The 19,487-nt window shown below is 45.8% G+C and overlaps 1 protein-coding gene across 4 annotated transcripts in view; it reads right to left on the bottom strand.

The window, feature by feature from the left end:
- The window catches only part of ASTN2 (astrotactin 2), a 1,092,638-nt gene that overhangs the window by 696,132 nt on the left and 377,019 nt on the right, over nucleotides 1-19,487 (bottom strand). The window lies entirely within an intron of this gene.

Genomic DNA, 19,487 nt, shown 5'->3' with positions numbered 1-19,487 from the left:
TTCCTCCTCTTTACACAGCCTTACTTCGTGCTTACTCAAATTTAGCCCAATTACGATTCAATTTCTTCTTCATTTTACTTGATGGAAAAATAACACCTCCCTCCACCTACCCCTCTACCACCAATCTGCTTTGCTGATTAGTAGATTCATTGTATTATTGTGAACAATCCTACAGGGAGAGACTACTTGTCTGTTTCTAGGCCCTATCTCTGCATGGAGATAATTCACCTCTCACTATCCTGCCCCGAAATGTCCAGTTGAGCCCTTGACACACAAGGGTAGAGTTAAGTGGGGGGGAATTCCTGAAGTTAGCAAGAGGCTGTAAATTCTGCTTTGCAAATGCACATGATGTGATTCGCTGTATAAATTATTAATGCCAGTCCAGGCTGGAGCTTGTTTACATTATCTGAAGAGGGACATAAATACTGTCATCCTTGAACTTTCAATGGGAGATAAGAAGCAGAGAACAGCCCCCGATGCAGATCTTAGATGGTTTTCTTATTCCAAGGACAGCTGGAGGAAGGAAGGGGAAGGTTGCAAGACATAGAGGAAGAGAGAGAAAGAAAGCAGAGACAGAACTATTAGAAAAACGAAGTGTCACTGTGTATCAATGTTTCTTTCCACACATAATTTGTGTAAATCTCATTACAAAACAGTCAATACCTCTACACATCAGGCAAGTGGCTTGGGGAAGCTGTGGTATTTTGCCAGGGTCATAGAGCCGGTAGTGGTGGAACCAGAGTCTAAGACCAAAGAATGAGCAGCAACTGAATTACATACGGAATTCTGCAGAGCAGAAAGCATGACCCGCTGCACGAGTTGGACCACCCATGCCTAACTTCTTGATCCAGTAATCGCTGGTCAATCTTCTTACCTTGTATGAGAAAAGGGTCATACCACCCTCAAATAGCACTCAAATATCATTCAACACCACTCAGCAGCTACAAAGGGGGCTTTGTTTCAATGGTATCATAGATCTATTTAGCAGGTACTGTGTCACTTATTCCCTGCCAGAATTTCCTATGGAATTTTTTTAATGCAGCACAATGACTCCTATCTAAGACCTGCTGAAAAAAGAATTTCTAGGGGTGGGGCCCAGGAAACTAAGCTTTAAATGATTATTTTTTTTCCATATGCCGGAATGGCTGTCCCTCATTCTTAAAGTTGAAGAATCAGAGAAAAACAATTTACAAAAACACAGGGATAAATTGGGCATTCAAAGTAATCTAGTCTTTGGATTAGTTCCAGACCAGGCCCTTTTTCTGCCTATGAGCTGATGCCTTCAGAGCAATGGTGATGGTGTGTGGCTGTATGCATGTGTGTGCTTATGGGCATGCATACACACTCTACTACACTGTACAAAATTTTAAAAGATGCATTTATTTAATATTAATTCCTGGGCCAGAGAAATGACTCAAAGATCTGGAGAGGTTGCTTCACATACCGGAGGTCTGGGTTAAATGTTGGCATCAGAGGTTTTCCTGAGCACCGTCAGAACTGTGCCCTAAGCACTATGCTAGGAGTAGTCACTAGACATGGCCAGATGTGTCTCCAAAACAACAACAAAATTAACTTCATAAAGAAAAGTTACATGAAGCAAATACAACATTACCATCTAACACATATATTTACAGGCTTATCAGGGATGTAGTTAGAATGGAAACTTACTGCACACTCCTAACCCAGTGAATTATCAGGAAGATAATGGATCTAGAAAACTCTGAAAGCTAGCCTTGACTCCAAATCACCACTTATACAACGGATTTATCTCAGCATATTAGAGGTAGTTCAATAGAATGCAAAGCCTCAGAACCTAGTCAACCCTGTGGTCCTCCCCTACATGATCCAGAGTAAATATAATTTCTGCAAAATGGCCTTGGAACACAATCACATTACATTATGCAAACTTTTCACTATATACTTGCTATAAGAGACACTCCTCTAATTTAAATATATTATAGGGCATGGAGTCAACAAGGACTGTTTTTAGAAAGAAAAAAGTTACAATCATGTCACTCAGGAAATATTTCTTCAGATTAAAAAAAAAATTGCTGAAGATTGTCACACGGCACAGCACAGTTCCCTGAGGACCACCAGGTGTGGCTCAAAGACCAAAACTAAAAAAGAACTATTTTGGGGGTTCATTTGGGCATCTTGACAGTATTATGGTATTTTTCAGCCTAGGAATGGTGCCCCTGTTCATGTCTGTTTGTATGATGAAGCAAAGGCTGCATACCTAAAGAACTTATTTTTTAACAATGGTGGGCTACCAAGTGGGCTCCAGGGTTGGGTGCCTAGGGGTTGTAGCAAGAACTTACCAGGGGTGCTGTATGGCCACAGGACCATAAGAACCAGATAAAAGCAGAGCTAGCAGAGGGCTATAAATATCGTGCAAAGTGACCCTAGCAAGCCCTGCTCTCCACTGGGGCTGCTCCAATAGCTTTCTCTTTTAGATACATGAAAGCGGCTGAAAGGATTGTTTTCCCGAGAGCTTTTTGGCTGCCCTGAGTGTGTCAAGGGACTTTGCTGTTTCTAATTATCTCCCTTTATGTTCAGGCCGAGACTTGTTAATACAATAAACTGGCGTTTCCAGGATGCACGCACAACGCAGAAACATCTCAAGGTGTTTTACAAGCAGAAGATCATGTTAAATCAAATCAAATACCAATTAAAGATTAACAGCAGTGTTCAAGGGCTGTACCACAGTCCAGCCGGGGCCACGGAGACGCCTGTTTTCCCTCCAAGCTGCCATGCTTGAGTTCTTGTCCAGAGTGCCATTTGGGGATTTATTTAGCAAACTGGCCTTTACTTAAGACCTCAAGGTCCAGCGAGCTGAAACTTGAAAAGATGTTTGAGGACAGCCCAGCCAGACCCTATTGATTCTTTGGAGAACTGAAGTCTGGAGGGATGGCCCAATGTCACCTGGCCCCCAATGTTGGCATCATAGGTTTTCCTGAGCACCATCAGAACTGTGCCCTAAGCACTGTGCTAGGAGTAGTCACGAGGCATGGCCAGATGCATCTCCAAAACAACAACAAAATTAACTTCATAAAGAAAATTTACATGAAGCAAATACAACATGACCATCTAATGCATATATTTACAGGCTTATCAGGGATGTAGTTAGAATGCAAACTTACTGCACACTCCTAACCCAGTGAATTATCAGGAAGATAATGGATGTTTCCAAGAGATGTTGAGATGTTTCCAAGATCTCACCAATGGCATAAGGCCCCACCTGGATTTTCTCCAATATCTATGAGCCTTTTTTTCTTTTTTTCCTGTTCACTTAGAGTTGGGTGAGTTGTGGCCTCCAAGAAATGTCCATTTGGAAACTCAGAAGGTGATCCTATTTGGAAAAATGAGGATCACAGATGTACTTGGTTCAGAGAGCACCCTGGATTTGGGTGAAGTCGTGCAGCTGCTATCGCATTGGGATTTCTGTATTTTAGTTTTTTAGTAACTAAGTCCAGAGAGATTTATGTCAGAAATTGCATCATTTTCCTTCCTGGGGCAGCATGGGGCTATGGCTTAGTTCACAGTCTAGAGACATTTCTGCAAGAAGCTGCTGGTACCAACAGTAGTCTAGCTGGCCACCACATCATGGTCAATCATCAGCAGAGCGGCCGCACACACATGCAGCCACCCGGGTTGCATCCTGGCGAAGAGCGCGCGGGTATTGCCCCCATCCCAAGATCACCTGCACATCCCGTTATTGCAAGTTCGTACCTCTTTTTTTAAGTTTTTCTTCCCGCGCCTCCAAGTTCATACCTTCTTTATGGTCCTTATAAGATGGCGGGCACCATGCCATCTTTCCCCAAAAAGGGAAAAAAAAGCCGAGAGAGAAAAACCTTTCCCCTTCTCAGCCGGCATGGGGCTATGGCTTAGTTCACAGTCTAGAGACATTTCTGCAAGAAGCTGCTCGTACCAAAAGTAGTCTAGCTGGCCTCCAGATCGTGGTCAATCAGCAGCAGAGTGGCCGCACACACGTGCAGCCACCCAGGTTGCCTGCAATTCAGTTTTGAACCCCTTAACCAATTACCAACCCATACAAATATTCAGAAAAGGTCTGTAGAGACATTAAGTTGAACATGAAATGAATGATCATTCCTTAGTATCTTCCTTCTTTCCAAGTGATAGAACCCATACTTTGAGTATCCCCATGCCCATCTACTAATGTTTTCTTCATCCCTAATGTGAAGTCTACTAAAATGACAAATGTAGGGGCTGGAGAGATGGATAAGCGGGGTAAGCACATGCTTTGCATGCAGGAAGCCTGGGTTCAATCCATGGCACCGGATGGTCCCCTACCCACTCTGAGGAGTGACCCACAAACTCTGAGAGATTAAGGAAGTAACAAGCACTTCCGGGGGTGATGCTCAAATAAAAATTAAAAAAATTAAATATAGGGACTTTTAGGTCTAGCCATAGGTAGTATGGTTTCAAAGCCCCAGTTCTGGGTTGGGGTTAAAAATAGCTATGTGTAAAGCTCTAATTCCAACATATTCCAGCACATAATTTAGCTTCTGTGAAGCTTTGAAGTTTCTCTTTTTTACAATAGAAGTGATCAAATGAGTCAATGCAAGCAATCTGTACAAAAACTGCTTTGGGAAGCACTTTAACTCTCGCTGTCTAGATGAAGATTTGAATCCAAAAGAAGTGAATAGTTCTCATTTCACACGGACCCACCAGTAAGTGCAATTTCAGGACTTGAACCCAGCAGCACCCGGTATAAGATGGCTAATAAGACATGGCACAAAACCCTGGCGTCTTCCACCATGCCAATGAGACTCTCCTAATTAAGTCACGGAGTGATAACAAAATTATTTATTGTTTGCATGAATCCAGCCTTCTTGAAACAGCGCACATCCTTGAATTTATCTTGTTCAGTCCTCAGGCTCCTGGGGAGGCCCCTAAATCCGTATCTAATACAGTCTCCGGAGTCTCAGCTGGTTTAAGACACTGTGGATTGTAATGCTGGGAGTATGAAAACAAATGCCTCTGCCCAAATCATCGTCTTTCAATTACAGCTCGCTCTCTCTGTTTGCAAGCAGTTCCCTTTACAGCTAGACACCTACAGTCTGGCACTAGTTAGAACTTAGCAGTTGAGAAAAGGATTCAAGGTGGGGGAAGAGGAAGACAGAAGGGAGAGAGAAAGATAATGATAGAATCATCATTTTTTTTTTGTTTTGGGGTCACACGTGGTACAGGGTTTACTCTTGGCTCTACATTCAGGAATTATTCTTGGCATTGCTTGGGGGACCGTATGGGGATGTCAACAATCTAACCTGGGTTGGCTGTGCGCAAGACAAACACCCTACCTGCTGTACTAGTCTGTCCAGTTCCATGGACATACCGATTTAAAAAGGTTCAGAGCTTATCTATGTCCAAACCCTGTCAGAAAAGTTTGAGGTCTTCATTCTTAAGAGTTATCATTTAAGGGACTGCAGCGGTTCCTGTTACTTGAAATATGGAAACACAGGTAATAGACCAATATTTTCATTTGGGTTTTTCTTTAAGAGAAGAATTGGGCCACTTAGAGATGCTAAGGGTTTACTCCTGGCTCTGTGTTCATGGATCACTCCTGATGGTGCACAGGAGAACATATATGGTATCAAGGATTGAACCAAGGTCATTGGTGTACATGAGAAACTCCCTCTCCCTGGCACTATCTCTCTGCCCACCCTCCACTTTTTTTTTTAGAAACAAATTATTGAGCTAAGGTAAGAGAAGTTAAGAAACTTCCCAAATAAACCTGTAGGTAGTCACAAAACCAGAAAACTGCTAATCAGGAGCTTTTCAGTCTATTAGGACTCAAGCTTCTGAAAAAAAAAAGATTAGAGATATGTATCAAAGAAATTTTTCTTGGAAGATAGAACTTAAAGGAGGAAAGATGAGAGGAGGGTGGAAGTAGATTGAGAAAACATCTACAAAAGAGAAAAGAGAGGGAGACCATGAATGCGGGTGGAGAGGCAGGAGGAAGCCAGAAGAGCCAGTGGTAGGAAAATAGGGGGGGCAAAAGAGGGTATTGCCAAAAAAAAAAAACCAACGGTCTGTTAACCGCACAGTCACATGATAAGCAAATAACTTAACGCTTTCCAATTGTTGGGACCCACAAAGACTGGACTCCTTCCTCAAGTCCCAAATCTTTATTTAATTCTAGACTCTGCTCTGTCCCACTCCCTGGTCTCTCTGTCTCCAGGAAGGTTTCCACTTGCATTCTCCTTTCCACCTCAGAGTCTCACCAGAAGCATGTCACCTGTGACATCACATCTTTTTATCATCAGAGAATTAGTACAGGGGTTAAGGTGCTTGCCTTAAATGCAGCCAACCCGGGTCTGGCCCGCAGCAATAATGATCCTCCAAGGACTGCCAGGAGCATTTCTGAGGAGGAAATCCTGAGCAACCCCCAGGAGAAATCCCTGAGCACCACTGAGAGTGGCCCAATCTCTCCACCAACTCCAACAACAATAAAAAATCTTTCATCTGCAGGAAATATTCCTCTCCCGTCTTCCTTTACTCCCAATTGCTTTGAAAGAGTTTCCTGTCTGCGCCCATGATGCCTCATCCAACCCATTATTCTCACAGATGGTTTCTCAGGAACAGGAGCCAGTTTTGAATCACCTTCCGTCAACGCGCACAATGAAGGGCATGTTCGTAAACCTGAGGAAGACATAGTAGAGGAACCTCCCAGAGGAATGGAAAATACATCTGTGGCCACTGGGGGTCACTGGTGGGTAGCGTCAGCCAGGGACCCTCCCCCCACTTCCCCAGGGAGCAGGCAGCCTGGCAGCTCTGTTAAGAGGCAAGAGGAACTCAATATGGAGAGATGCTTCCATTCTTGTCCAGGTAAGGCCGAGGGGAACAAAGTCTGCTCTAGTGAGTGAAAGACTCAAATGAAAGGGAAAAGAAGTGGATTCTAGTCTGTGGAAGTGTCTAACTCTGTAACCGGGGAAAATTACCACCCAAGGCCTTCTGCTCCCTTCATCCACACAGGCCCGGGAGATGCCCATCATTCTCCCCAGCCCTCCCCAGCAAGGAACGGGAAAACGGCTGTGCAACAGGAAGTGTTGATCTACGTGGGAAAGAGAGTCTTAGCAATAAAAGGTGTGAAGCTATCTGGGACTCGTATTCTAATTGGGAACAGATGTGCTGGATTTCAAGTTTCAGTGAGATGGGCAGGAGCAAGTCACTACTGCTGGCTTCTAGTTCTCGGGAGGGAAGCATGGATGTCCACCTCCGGCCAGGGTTTTTAACAAGACAAGAACTTAAAATCAAAGAGAAATAGGCAGTGTGCCGTGCTGACATTTTCTCTAGCAGGACAAAGAAAGCTTGAGAGAGGGGATTCCAGCCGGACTTTGGACAGTCAGGGATCATTAGAGGTAGCTTGATAGGGCACTCGAGGCCCACAGAGCAGCGCCTGCAAACACTGGCAGGGCAGAGAGGCGGAGTGAAACGTGAGGTCTGAGCAGAGGAGGGGACGGATGTTCAGGCTACAGAGGCTGGTCTGGCTGACATTAACAAGGGGCAACAGCAATACTGGGAGTGGAACTTAGCAACGTGGCTGCACGGATAGGGTCCATGTCCTCGGAGGAATAGGATGCCAAGGGCTTTGCACGGCACTGTGTATCCGGTAACCAATGCCTCCCATTATCCTACTTATGCACTTATCACATACATGTGGATGTCCATCCATACATAGGGATGTCTATCAAGATACAGCCTTCATTTCCATTTCCGCAGTCAGAGAAAGAATACAATGATGGGGGGGGCGGGGGTAGTGGTGGTGGTGGTGGGAAGGGGCATACATGGCACATCAGAGTTCTAGAGTCAGCTCAGGCACCACACATGGTCCCTGAGCACCCTGCTAAGAGCAACAACTGTACATGAAACCGGAAGTAGCCCCTGAGCACCAACAGATATGCCCCCTCCCAAATAAAAAAAGAACTTCCATTTTGCTATTGAAGAACATGGTAAAAGGAGGGGTTCGTCACAAGCTCAAGGTCGGTAAGGAAACCAGTGAAACCACGATCTATACCCAGATCTGTGTCTCTCCCAATGCCACGTGACCCTCTCAGCCAGAGTCAGGTTCTGAAGCGGAGAATTTATGGCCAGGGTCAGGAGGGAGCCATCCATGGTATCCGGGCGAATGGCACAAGCTTCACACAATGCTTTCAGGAGGCACCTCTCATGTCATTCTTTAGTTCTGGGTGATCCCTGCCTTCCTCCTCCTAACGAAGCCCCCATTCTGGGGTGAATGAGGTCCTCCATGCCTATTTATAGCAGCCCCCCCCCCCCCAGTCTCCCAGAGGCATGCTGGTTGGGCCCAGCCCTCAGACACACACTCCAGCCTTCTCTGCCCCAGGGAGCGATTTATCAGATCCGCGTCAGCCTGGCTGCCCGGCAGCCTGCGATCCAAGGCTGGCAGCCCGGGCTGGGGTTTTTAATTAGCTGAGAGAGGGAAGAGTCAAGCCCTCTCCAATGAAAAGAAAGAGACACCCAGAAGGCTCATAAATCCAGATCCAAGGACCCACTGACTGGAGTCTGGCAGTGGTTGGGGCGGAGGGTGGGGGCAGACTGTCTGGCTTTTGGGGGCTTTTTTCCTCCCCCACATGGTCTTGCTAGCTGTCTGGTCCAGATGCCATAGAGAGGAGGGAAATCTAGGCCACCTGTAACACAGCGCCTCCCAGGGATGGAGCGATAACCCAGCCCGGGTCTATGACTGGGGGTCTGGGAATCTCAGGTCTAGATCCTCCCCTGCCACTGAGCGGTGGTGTAACGGGAGGTACAGATGCCAACAGGACAATCTGCAGGTGGATGTGGCCTTAAATCCCCCCTCTATGGTCTTTACAGAACAAGGACTGGGGGGTCCGGAGCGAGAGAGGGCTACTGTAGAGTACAGGGGTGAAGGCGCTTGCCTTGGGTGTGTCCTGACTACCTTACGCTCAACTCCTGAGCACATGGTCCCCTGAGCTCAGAATTCAGAGCCAGGATCAGCCCCTGAGCACTGCTAGGCATGCCCCCAGGCCAAAATAACTAGTAGCTCTGTAGCACTATAGCAATGTCCTCCAACTGTTCATCGATTTGCTCGAGCGGGCACCAGTAACGTCTCCATTGTGAGACTTGTTGTTCCTGTTTTTGGCATATCGAATATGCCACGGGGAGCTTGCCACGCTCTTCTGTGCATTCAAGATACTCTCAGTAGCTTCCCAGGCTCTCCGAGATGGATGGAGGAATCAAACCGGTCGTCCGCATGCAAGGCAAATGCCCTCCCTGCTGTGCTATCACTCCTTGTCCTACAGCCATGAGCCTTTGTCTCTCTGTGCTTCAGTTTCTTCTGAAAAATCCAGCCAACATCTTTATTTTCATTTGTTGGCGCCACACCAGGAAGTTCTCAGGGCTTGCTCCTGGCTCTGTGCTCAGGAATCAATCCTGGAGGGCTTTTGGGACTACAAAGGATATTGAGGATAGAAACCAAGTCAGCGGTGTTCTAGGTAAGTGTCCTACTCACTGTACTGTACCTAGCTAAGACCTTGTGCTGTGACACTTAAATGTGACTTCGTTTCCCAACAAAGGCACTTGATCTATAATGGGTGTTTCATAAGTAACAGATAATTTACATTTTCTTTTCCTCCCTTGAGGCCTCAATTTCCCCATATATAAAGTACAAAGCTGTCTCACATGACAGGATGAGAGATTTCAAATATAATCACTCTGGGCATCTTTAGTTAGATATAAGATTTGGGCATAAGAAGATCTGGGCATGGAAAGAAACTAAATTATTTCTACATCGAAATCCGGGGTGGGGAGTGGGCCCACTTGGAAAAAAAAGAAAAGACTGACATTTTATTCTTCACAAGGATCGAAATCGCAGGGTTTGAACTTAGCAAAACAGCTTGAGGGTGTTTGATCATTGTGTGATTGTAACCCAAACATGAAAGCTTATAACTGTCTCATGGCGATTCAATAAAATTTATAAATTAAATAAATACATAAAAATATGTTCACTGTCACTGTCATTGTCATCCTGTTGCTCATCGATTTGCTTGAGCAGGCACCAGTAATGTCTCCATTTTGAGACTTTGTTACTGTTTTTGGCATATGGAATACGAATACGCCACGGGTAGCTTGCCAGGCTCTGCTGTGCGGGCGGGATACTTTCCATAGCTTTCTGGGCTGTCCGAGAGGGGCAGAAGAATTGAACCCGGGTCGGTCGAGTGCAAGGCAAAATGCCCTGCCGCTGTTCTATCACTCCAGCCCCAAAATATGTTACTCCAAAAAAAAAAAAAAATCTTGAGGGAAGTATCACCTGAATGAGCAAGGCAATTCAGAGAACTCTTGGCTGCCTTTATAATGAGTGAGTGTCCAGTTACTAGAGGAAAGCAAGCAAAAGCTGGATTGAAATCCACCTGAAAGAAATACCAAAATCCCACATATCCCGACGTACATTCTCTGCTCCGGCACCTGATGGCAGAGGCCCACCAGGTCTCTCTGCCCGGCCGCTACCTTTTCCTTTATCCAGCTCCTGCCCATGTCCCTGGCCTCTCCTCCACATGTATTTACACTGGGCTGCCTGGTCAGAAACAGCTCGTTACCATGCGGAAGGCGACAGCGGGGCGATTAGTGAAATTTGTTACCCATGCGTCTCGGAACAAAATTAAATTAAAAGTGCTGCTTCGCTGTCAAGATAAGGGCCAAGCTGCTGAGATAATTTTTCACTCTCAAACACTCAATTACCCAGTGAGGCTGGATCAGATACAATCAAAGGAGGGGGGAGGGGGGAGAAGAAAAAGAAAGAAATGATTAAAAAAAAAAAGAGAGAGAGAGAGCGAGAAGCTGGACCTCCAGGAACAGATGTGGGAGCTGCTCTCGCTCGCTCTGGCCAGGGATGTTAAAGAGACTGTTGTCATGGCAACAGGGCTGGCCCGCAAGAGGCAGGTAGGTAGGTGTGGACTGTGACTACATCCTATAATGAAGGAGACGTTCTCCATCCTCTCTGACTCTGCCTGGAGGCCGATATGTCATTATTTCACTGGAATTATTGCAACCATTTTCTAATTGGTCTCCTCGCCTCACTCTTGTCCCCTCTCCCTCCCAACTTCCAAGGAAGCGGGACTGACCTTCCCACCATGCAAGTCTAAAAACATCACTTTCCCTGCTGGGATCCTTTGAAGGCTTCTCATCATGCTAAAGTCCAAATCTCCCAGCCTGTGTCCCCACTCGCTGTCTGCTCCTTGGACTTTACATTTCAATGGAAGGAGTAAGATAGAGCCAGTCCCTTCATCTTTCCCTTCATCCCTTCTTTGCTTACTACCTTCCCTTATTCCTTCCTTTGCTTTTTCATTCTTTCTTCCTTCCTTTCACTCTTCCCTCCCTTCCCCTCTTCTTTCTTTCTTCCTTACTTCTTTCCACTGACATTCTTTTGAGGACCTACAGTATGCCAAAATTCTGTTCAGTCTCATTTATCCACAATCCCTCTGCAGGGAATAATTTCCTCTCTCCTTCCCCTCACCTATAGCATCTTAGTTACTATAACACAGCCTAGATATTTTCTGTGCCGGCTGGCTTACCAAGATCCCACAAAGCTGGTTAGGTTCTCCTTCCAGTAAGGAACCCGCTGCTTCCCTGTGTCACTATCCTTTCCCAAGTAGACTGTGAGACCCACAAGGTCACAGACTGTGTTATATTTCTCTCCTAATTCCCAGGACCCCCGAGAGCAGGATTTGAATATGCTTCAGTATGAATTGTGAACTGATGTCACTTTCTATTTTTTTTAAAAAAATTTAAACTTATATATTTGTTTTTTATTTTTAATTAATTATTTTTACAAAGATGTTCATGATTGGATTTCAGTCATAGAGTATTCCAACACCCCTCCCTCCACCAGTGTACATTTCCCAGTACCAGGGTCCCCAGGTTCCCTCCTATCACCCCCCCAACCCCCACCCACTGCCTACCTCCTTGGCAGGAGCTTCACTTCTCTCTCTCTCTCTTTCTCTTTCTATCTCTCTCCTTTTGGGTACTATGGTTGCAATATTGATACTGAAAGGTTATCCAGACTGAAGTTACTTTTGACTTAAAGGGTGGGGCTTGTGCTGGAATACTCTTGTTTCAGAGGCCAAGAAATCTGCCCAAACTTTATTTCTAGGGGATGGTGGGCTAATCCAGTGCCTGTCTTGCATGCAGTCAACTGGGATCTCACCCCCGGCACCATACATCCATACATGCCCTGCACACACACCCCCACCCCCGTACCATCAGGAATGATCCCTGAGCACAGAGTCAGGAATAATCCCTGACTACAGCTGGGTGTACCCCGTAACCAACAATAATAGCGACAACAACAAATCCTTATCATTTCCTATCATATACATGTACTATACATTGAAATCTATTTCAAAATGCCTCCTCTGAAAAGCCATCCCGGTTTGGTAGGACCCGTGGGAGACATAGGGAGATAACGGCCCTTGCTCCAAACCTCTACAACCATATGGTATGGGATTTACATGAGATGATCTTACTTTTTATGGAAAACAAAGTAAAAAAATATCATGCAACTAGAATTGCAGAGGCAAGAAAGACATTATAGAATTATTGTCTCTGTTGCTGGAAGGAATTTGATTGATCTGGTATTTTCTTTCTCCCTGTACTAGCTTGAAAATGCCTTGAGGGTCAAGACCACCATACATGCCCACATTTGCTGTCATTCCTTAAGGCTGTGGGTCTCAATCATGCTGCACCAGAAGCATGTTTATAAGAAACCAAGAGGGCTGGAGTGATAGTACAGGGGGCAAGGTGTTTGCCTTGCACATGGCTGACCCAGGTTCGATCTGCAGCATCCCATATGGTCCTTTGAGTAACACCAGGTGCAGAGTGAGGAGAAACCCCTGAGCATTGCTGTGTGTGACCCCAAAAGCAAAAAAAGAAAAAAATATTCCCTCTCTATAAGAAACCAGGGGTGCTCAAGCCCACCCAAATATACAGAATCAAATTCTGCATGGAAAATCAAAGATAGGAACTTGTTTTTAAAGAACAGACATGTTTTCTGTGTATCCAGAGCCGGAACCACACTAAAATAGAAAAGTAACCTTAGCTCAAAACCTCACTCAAGGCCAGAATAAAGGAGATCATTTGGATAGTCCAGGACTATTTCACCGAATTTTGAGTTCTCTTGTCTTTTTTTTTTCCTTTTATATCCCCCCTTTAGGTAAAGATGAAACACTTTCAGGCCTCCAGGGATCCTGTGACCAGACACACAATAGTTTGAATGAATAATGAGAGAGGACGGACAAAATTTTTCAAGAATTCAAATCAATAATAGAGCCTTGAGGTCAAGATACAGTTTCCTCCGATGTAAAGTAAAGTGGCTGGACCCAATGTCACCATTTATTCACCACTTACCACCTGCCAGGAACTATGCTAAGTGCTTTACTTGTATTATTTTATTCAACCTCAGAACCATTCTCAGAACTCCAAGTGTGCTATTACACAACTAAAGTGGAGACTGGTGGGTCTGAGTGAATTTCCCAAAGTCACTCTGCCAGGACTCATAACTCACTGTGTGCGGCTCCAATGACCAGGAATTAAACCTCACACACTGGACTATCCTCTGCAAATCTACTTGTCTCAAATCCCTGGAGCAACTAGGCAGCGAATAAATAATCAACAGCAGGATAAATAAGTACACATGCAAAGGCAATGTATTGCAACCCACCCACATATGCTTTTAAAATGGATTGTTCTGTTCTGTTTGTCCTCGAGAGCAATCGCTGTGATTTGTAATTCCTCCCTTCTTAAAAACTCATTCTTCACAATTATCTGGCTGCATAATATTCCATCAAGTTGATGCATCATAATTTACTGAGTCCTTCCCCTATTGTTGGGCATTCTGGCTCATTCTAATTTTTCAATATTACATATTATGCTACAAGGACTATCTTCAGGTTTAGTGTGCCATGAAAAATGGGGAATGTCAGGGAAAAATATGGTTGTGATATAATGTCAAGTAAAAAATATAGTGTAAATGTGCATGTTGATTACAGTTACAATGATGAAAAAGAATATATATGCAAATGAGGATGGGGAAATATGGAATGTGCATCTCAGTCTGGAAGGTTCTTGTTTGTTTTTATATTCCTGTTTGCCTCAAGTGGTGGTAGTATATTTTTTTCACATTGGTGGGGAAAAAAAATTAAAAACATTAGGCTAGGAGATGAAATCACAGTAACCGATGAAATCACTCAATTTCCTGGATGTCCTGAGAGAGGTGAGCTTAGAAGTCAGTGCTCTGACTTCTTCCACAAACAACGGACACAGAAAGAGGTTCTTGGAGGTGGGAGGCATGGCTGCTTGACCCCTGGTTCCCCACAAGGCCACACCGTTCCTGGAATCAACAATGTGTGTTCAATGAATAAAAGCATCACATTTCAGAGCTCCAAAAGGCCGTGGAGGTTATACATTTGAACGTCACATTCTCACTGAGTGCATGGAACACCAAAGAGATAATGTTCAAGATAACTGTATCTCAAGGTAATTCATTAAAAATAAAATAAAATAAAAGATCTCTGCCTAGCGCTGGTATGTAGGAGTCATTGCAAAGCCCGATTTCCCCCCAAATATGACCCTAACTGGAAAAGACAGGCATGTGCCATGGAAACCGGGAAGGAAAATCCCTTTGTTGGCTCAACACAAAAAGAATTTCACTCAGTGCTACAAGGCTGTACCTGATCTCTTGTGTGAACTTAATGACAAAATCCCCCTGAAATCCTAGATCTCAAGATCTCTCCATCGTTCTTGAGAGAACAAAAGGGAATGCCTTGCTGCAGAGGCAGGGTGGGGTGGTGGGGGTTGGGGTGGGGGTGGGGGTGGGAGGGATATTGGGAACATTGGTGGAAGAGAATGGGCACTGGTGGAGGGATGTAAAGGAAATGCAAACATGAAAGTTCATAAGTTTGTAACTGTACCTCACGGTGATTCACTAATAAAACTTTTTTAAAAAAATCTCTCCATAATTCTCATAGCAAACATCCCGAAATGTGTCACCTGCTCTTCTTCCCATGGAGCACCAGGAGGTTGGCCAATACTCCTATACTGAGGGAAGGACATAAAGGACATTTCCCCTCCTCTAGTCTCTTGTTTCCATTCAACATGGGCTCCTTAGGGTTAACTACTCCCTGTGGGGACCATGGCAGGAAGGTCCACATTCCGCCTGGATCCCCAAGGTTCCCTACCTCCTGGATGTGCTGTGTATATCTCGCTCCTCTCCAATGTGACTGGGAATAGAACAGACTCTCATAACAGTGCTGAGTTAGGTTTTAAGACAATGATAACGGGTCTTATTTTTAAGATATTCTTAAGCCTCCAAGTCAGCTGTTCTGGAGTTCATCACATAGGCATTTACCCAGAATATTGGAGAGATAGCACAGTGAGTAGGGCATTTGCCTTTTACACGGCCGACCAGGGTTCGATTCCTCCATCCCTCTCGGAGAGCCCGGCAGCTACCGAGAGTATCCAGCCTGCACAGCAGAGCTACCCATGGCGTATTCGATATGCCAAAAACAGTAACAACAAGTCTCACATTGGAGACATCACTGGTGCCCGCTAGAGCAAATCAATGAACAACAGAATGACAGTGCTACAACAGTGCAGTGCTACACTGCATCTGCCTATGCGAGGGGGCCCTTGGAAGCGATTGAGACTCGAAGGAAGCAAATCTATGTGTAAAAGTCACATCCCATAAACTAAATGAAGCCAATCATTGTTCAGGCTGCTCATGGAGATATAGGGGGATCAGGGCCCAAGTGTGGCCCTTATATTTGGGAGAAAGCCTGATTGAAAGTCCAGAAAACCAGGCACATGTGTAAGACAACTCCAAGAAACGCATTCTGCCAACAGCCCTGAGCTGTGAAGAGGCCTGAGCCTCAGCAGAGATGGAAGCCTCAGAAACCCCCTGACTTGAGCCCCTGGATAAAGAACCCAATCATTTCTCCACCATATTCCTGATCTACAGAAAGAGATAATACAGGCCAAAGAAGTGTTGGTGCTGGGGCAGGAAGCAGGGTCCAATGTTGACTTTAAGACACAGATTGGTAGGGGCTGGAGTGATAGCAGAGTGGGTAGGGCATTTGCCTTGCACACAGCTGACCCAGGTTCGATTCCCAGCATCCCAAATGGTCCCCCGAACACCACTAGGAGTAATTTCTGAGTACAGAGCCAGGAGTAACCCCTGAGCATTGCTGGGTGTGATCCAAAAAGCAAAAAATAAAAAAATAAAAAAGACACAGTTTGGGAACCTCTTTAACTGGGAGACACTCCTGAGGTCCATGGCTCCTGACTATCCCACAGCGCTGCCAAGATGGGGATGGGGCTGAGGAAGTGTCAGAACTGGGATGGGAAACAGAATCCAATGCTTAAGTACAAGGAGTTTGATCGGCTAAGTAGAGGGCCAGGTATATGACGCAGAGAGTCCATGCACAGCCCCTTCCTGCTGGCTCTCACTCACTCCCCTAGCCAGAAGTTTCCCGAGCTCAGGTTTGAACTGCAAGGGCTCTACTTGCAGGTCCAACAGACACCTGAAAAAGCAGCAGCTGTAAGTGCAGTTCATCCCCATCCGGTCAGAAGTATTGCCACGTTCCACTTCCCTGACCTTGTGCTGCTCTCCTGCTCCCAGGCCGGAAGCCCAGGGTCCTCTTTGGCCAGCTCTCAGACTCAGTCTACCTGCCCCATCCCACACTGTCTTTTCTTCCCTGCTCTGAAGGTAACTGCAGAAGCCGCCACAGGGCTCTTCCTGCCGCCAGCATCCTCCTTCCATGTTTCTCCCTCGGGGGAAATGGGGTCTTCTCCAGAGAGAAAGAGGAGGATGAGTCTCTTCTTCTGTGACTCTGTCAAGTCCAAGGGGAGACTCTCCCTCGCCCACAAGGAGCATTCCCTGCTCTTCTAAAAAATATGGTCCCCTTTTACACAGTCCTCTTTTGCTCTCATTCAAACACTCCCACCTTGGGAGGGGATATGAACAAATGCTGGTCTTCTTTGTGAAATGTGGGGATCGGCCCCACTTTTTCTTCTGGCAAGACAGGAAGAGTCCCTATATTTGGTCTATTTTTTTTTCTAGCCTGGTTCTTGATAGCACAGTGGTAGGGTGTTCACCTTTCACGCTGCCGACCCGTGTTCGATCCCTCTGCCCCTCTCGGAGAGCCTGGAAAGCTACCGAGAGGGTATTGCACCCGCATGGCAGAGCCTGGCAAGCTATCTGAGGCGTATTGGATATGCCATACACAGTAACAATAAGTCTCTCAATAAGAGACGTTACTGGTGCCCGCTCGAGCAAATCAATTAGCAATGGGATGACAGTGACAGTGACAGCCTGGTTCTTAGCATGGTAAGCATCCCCAAACTTACTTGACCTACTACTTTTTCAGAAATAAAACCAGAGGTCCCTGAGAAATCAACCTTCTTTAAAAAAAGTGTCCTCCATTTACACTTAAGGCTACTATCACTCCCTGCCCCCTACCCCCAAACATTTTACCCCCCCCCCAGATGGGGTAATATCACACTCTTTGAAAAACACTGACACAGAAGTGGAAGAAAGGACAGAGAACATAGTCAGTGGATTAAATACAAGACCTTGGGATTCAACCTCTCTCTCCATCTGGGTCTAGTCTCTCTTCCCCGCTCTGCTTGTTGTGATTTTTAAATCTCCTTCACATCCCTTCTATTCTGGAGACACACAATTCTGTGGAGTCATCACAAAACCCTATAAAGAAAGAGAGTGTCTCTGTGTGGATTGGGTTGGGGGAGGGGAAGGGGGGGTGGGAGGAGGCGGTATCAATTCCATGGTCCAGAGGATGAAACTGGAGCTTGAAAAGTCACATGTCCAAGATCACCCAAACCAAGACACAGCCTGGGACCATGCCGCAAGTGTCACCTCTGTAACCGAGAGAGGGTTTCCGTGTCCCTGGACTATCCCACAGGGCTGCCAAGATGGGGATGGGGGATGAAGAAGTGTGGTGCTGGGGCAGGAAGCGGAGTCCAATGGTTGAGTACCAGGAGGGAGGGGGTAGGGGGAATCCTGCTGAGCTTAGTTGAAAAACATGAAAGCAAGAGAGACTGATTATCCCTTCTCGCTAGTGTAAGCAACTAAACACGACATGTTTGCTTTATCGCCTTTGGTCTCCCATTTGATTCCTGACAACGTCTCCCTGCCTTCCATGCCGGGCTGTCAGGTGCTGAGCTGCTTGGCATCGTCAGGAAGGAGGAAAACTGAGAACAATTTAAACAGCATTTCAGGGACCGTCAGGGCTGGGGGAGGCAGGCTTTTGAAGTTGGCTGGCTCGCTCGCTGCATGGAAGGAAACCTCATTTGCCAAGAATGCTGAATGTTTCTGACGGTTGGATAAAGGGAGAATCTAGGAGCAACCTTTAAAAGGGGGGGAAGTAACAAAGCAAGAAAGAAACCAATAACAAAAAAAAATGCAACGTGTCTTTCTGCTGAGGTTTGAGGGAAGGGAAAGAAGAGAGACATCAGACAGGAGCTTTCTGAGCCCATAACCATTTCTGAATATGTAATTTTCTCCTCTGTAATGTAAGCTTAAACAGGGCCAAATGCAGGCACAGATGAAAGCAAGGGTTCGGCATTTTTGCTGTCCCTTCAGTGAGAGAAATGCAAACTTCCAGTCTCATTTTCCCCATAATGAAGACTCCCATTCAGAAGCCTGCTAGTGCTACTAGAACCTTTGGAGTGTGTGTGTGTGGGGAGGGGGGAAGTGGCTGGGGGGGTTGGGGTTAGGGTGTGTATGTGTGTATGTGGGGAGGGCACAGATGAATTTCTGCCTGTTGCAATTACACTGCCAACTACCAGGGGAAATTATTATTGCTATTATTATTATTATTATTATTATTATTATTAGGAGGAGGGACTGATAATCTAAGAGTGTCTTTGGAGCCAACCAGAATAGGGATGTATTCTCCATTTTGCAAATATGACCCCTGAGAAACATCTGCTGCTTTCCATCTTCTTGATTTCTGCATGTATGGCATGGACAGTGATGGACCACATGGCAATATCCGTAATGATGGAGAGGAGCTAGGATGTGGCTTATCGGCAACACTCCAAAGAGAGGTGCCAAACACTCCAAAGAGAGGTGCTAAAGCAGGTGTTGTGTAGCTTGGGAAAGAGGTGTGCATGTTGCTGGAGTCCGTGACCAACAGGGAGAGGACGTGCTATAGGCTAAAAGGTCAAGAAAGCTGCAGAGTGGTATCAGCCATGGATAAAAATTGGAATCGAGGGAGATACGGTGCTGGAGTGATAGTACAACAGGTAAGGTGCCTGCCTCGCACACAGCTGACCCAGGTTCGATCCTTTGGCACCCCATATGATCCTCTGAGCCTCACCAGGCGTGATTCCTGAGCACAGCAAAACCCCCCCAAAAAAAACAAATGAAACAAATTGGAAGAAACATGTTTCCATACCCAGACCCCTTGATTGGACAT

This window comes from Sorex araneus, chromosome 1, assembly GCF_027595985.1.
Source record: "Sorex araneus isolate mSorAra2 chromosome 1, mSorAra2.pri, whole genome shotgun sequence".
Classification (NCBI taxonomy): Eukaryota; Metazoa; Chordata; class Mammalia; order Eulipotyphla; family Soricidae; genus Sorex; species Sorex araneus.
Note: the sequence above shows the minus strand (reverse complement) of the source record. Positions and strands in the feature narration are given on the sequence as shown.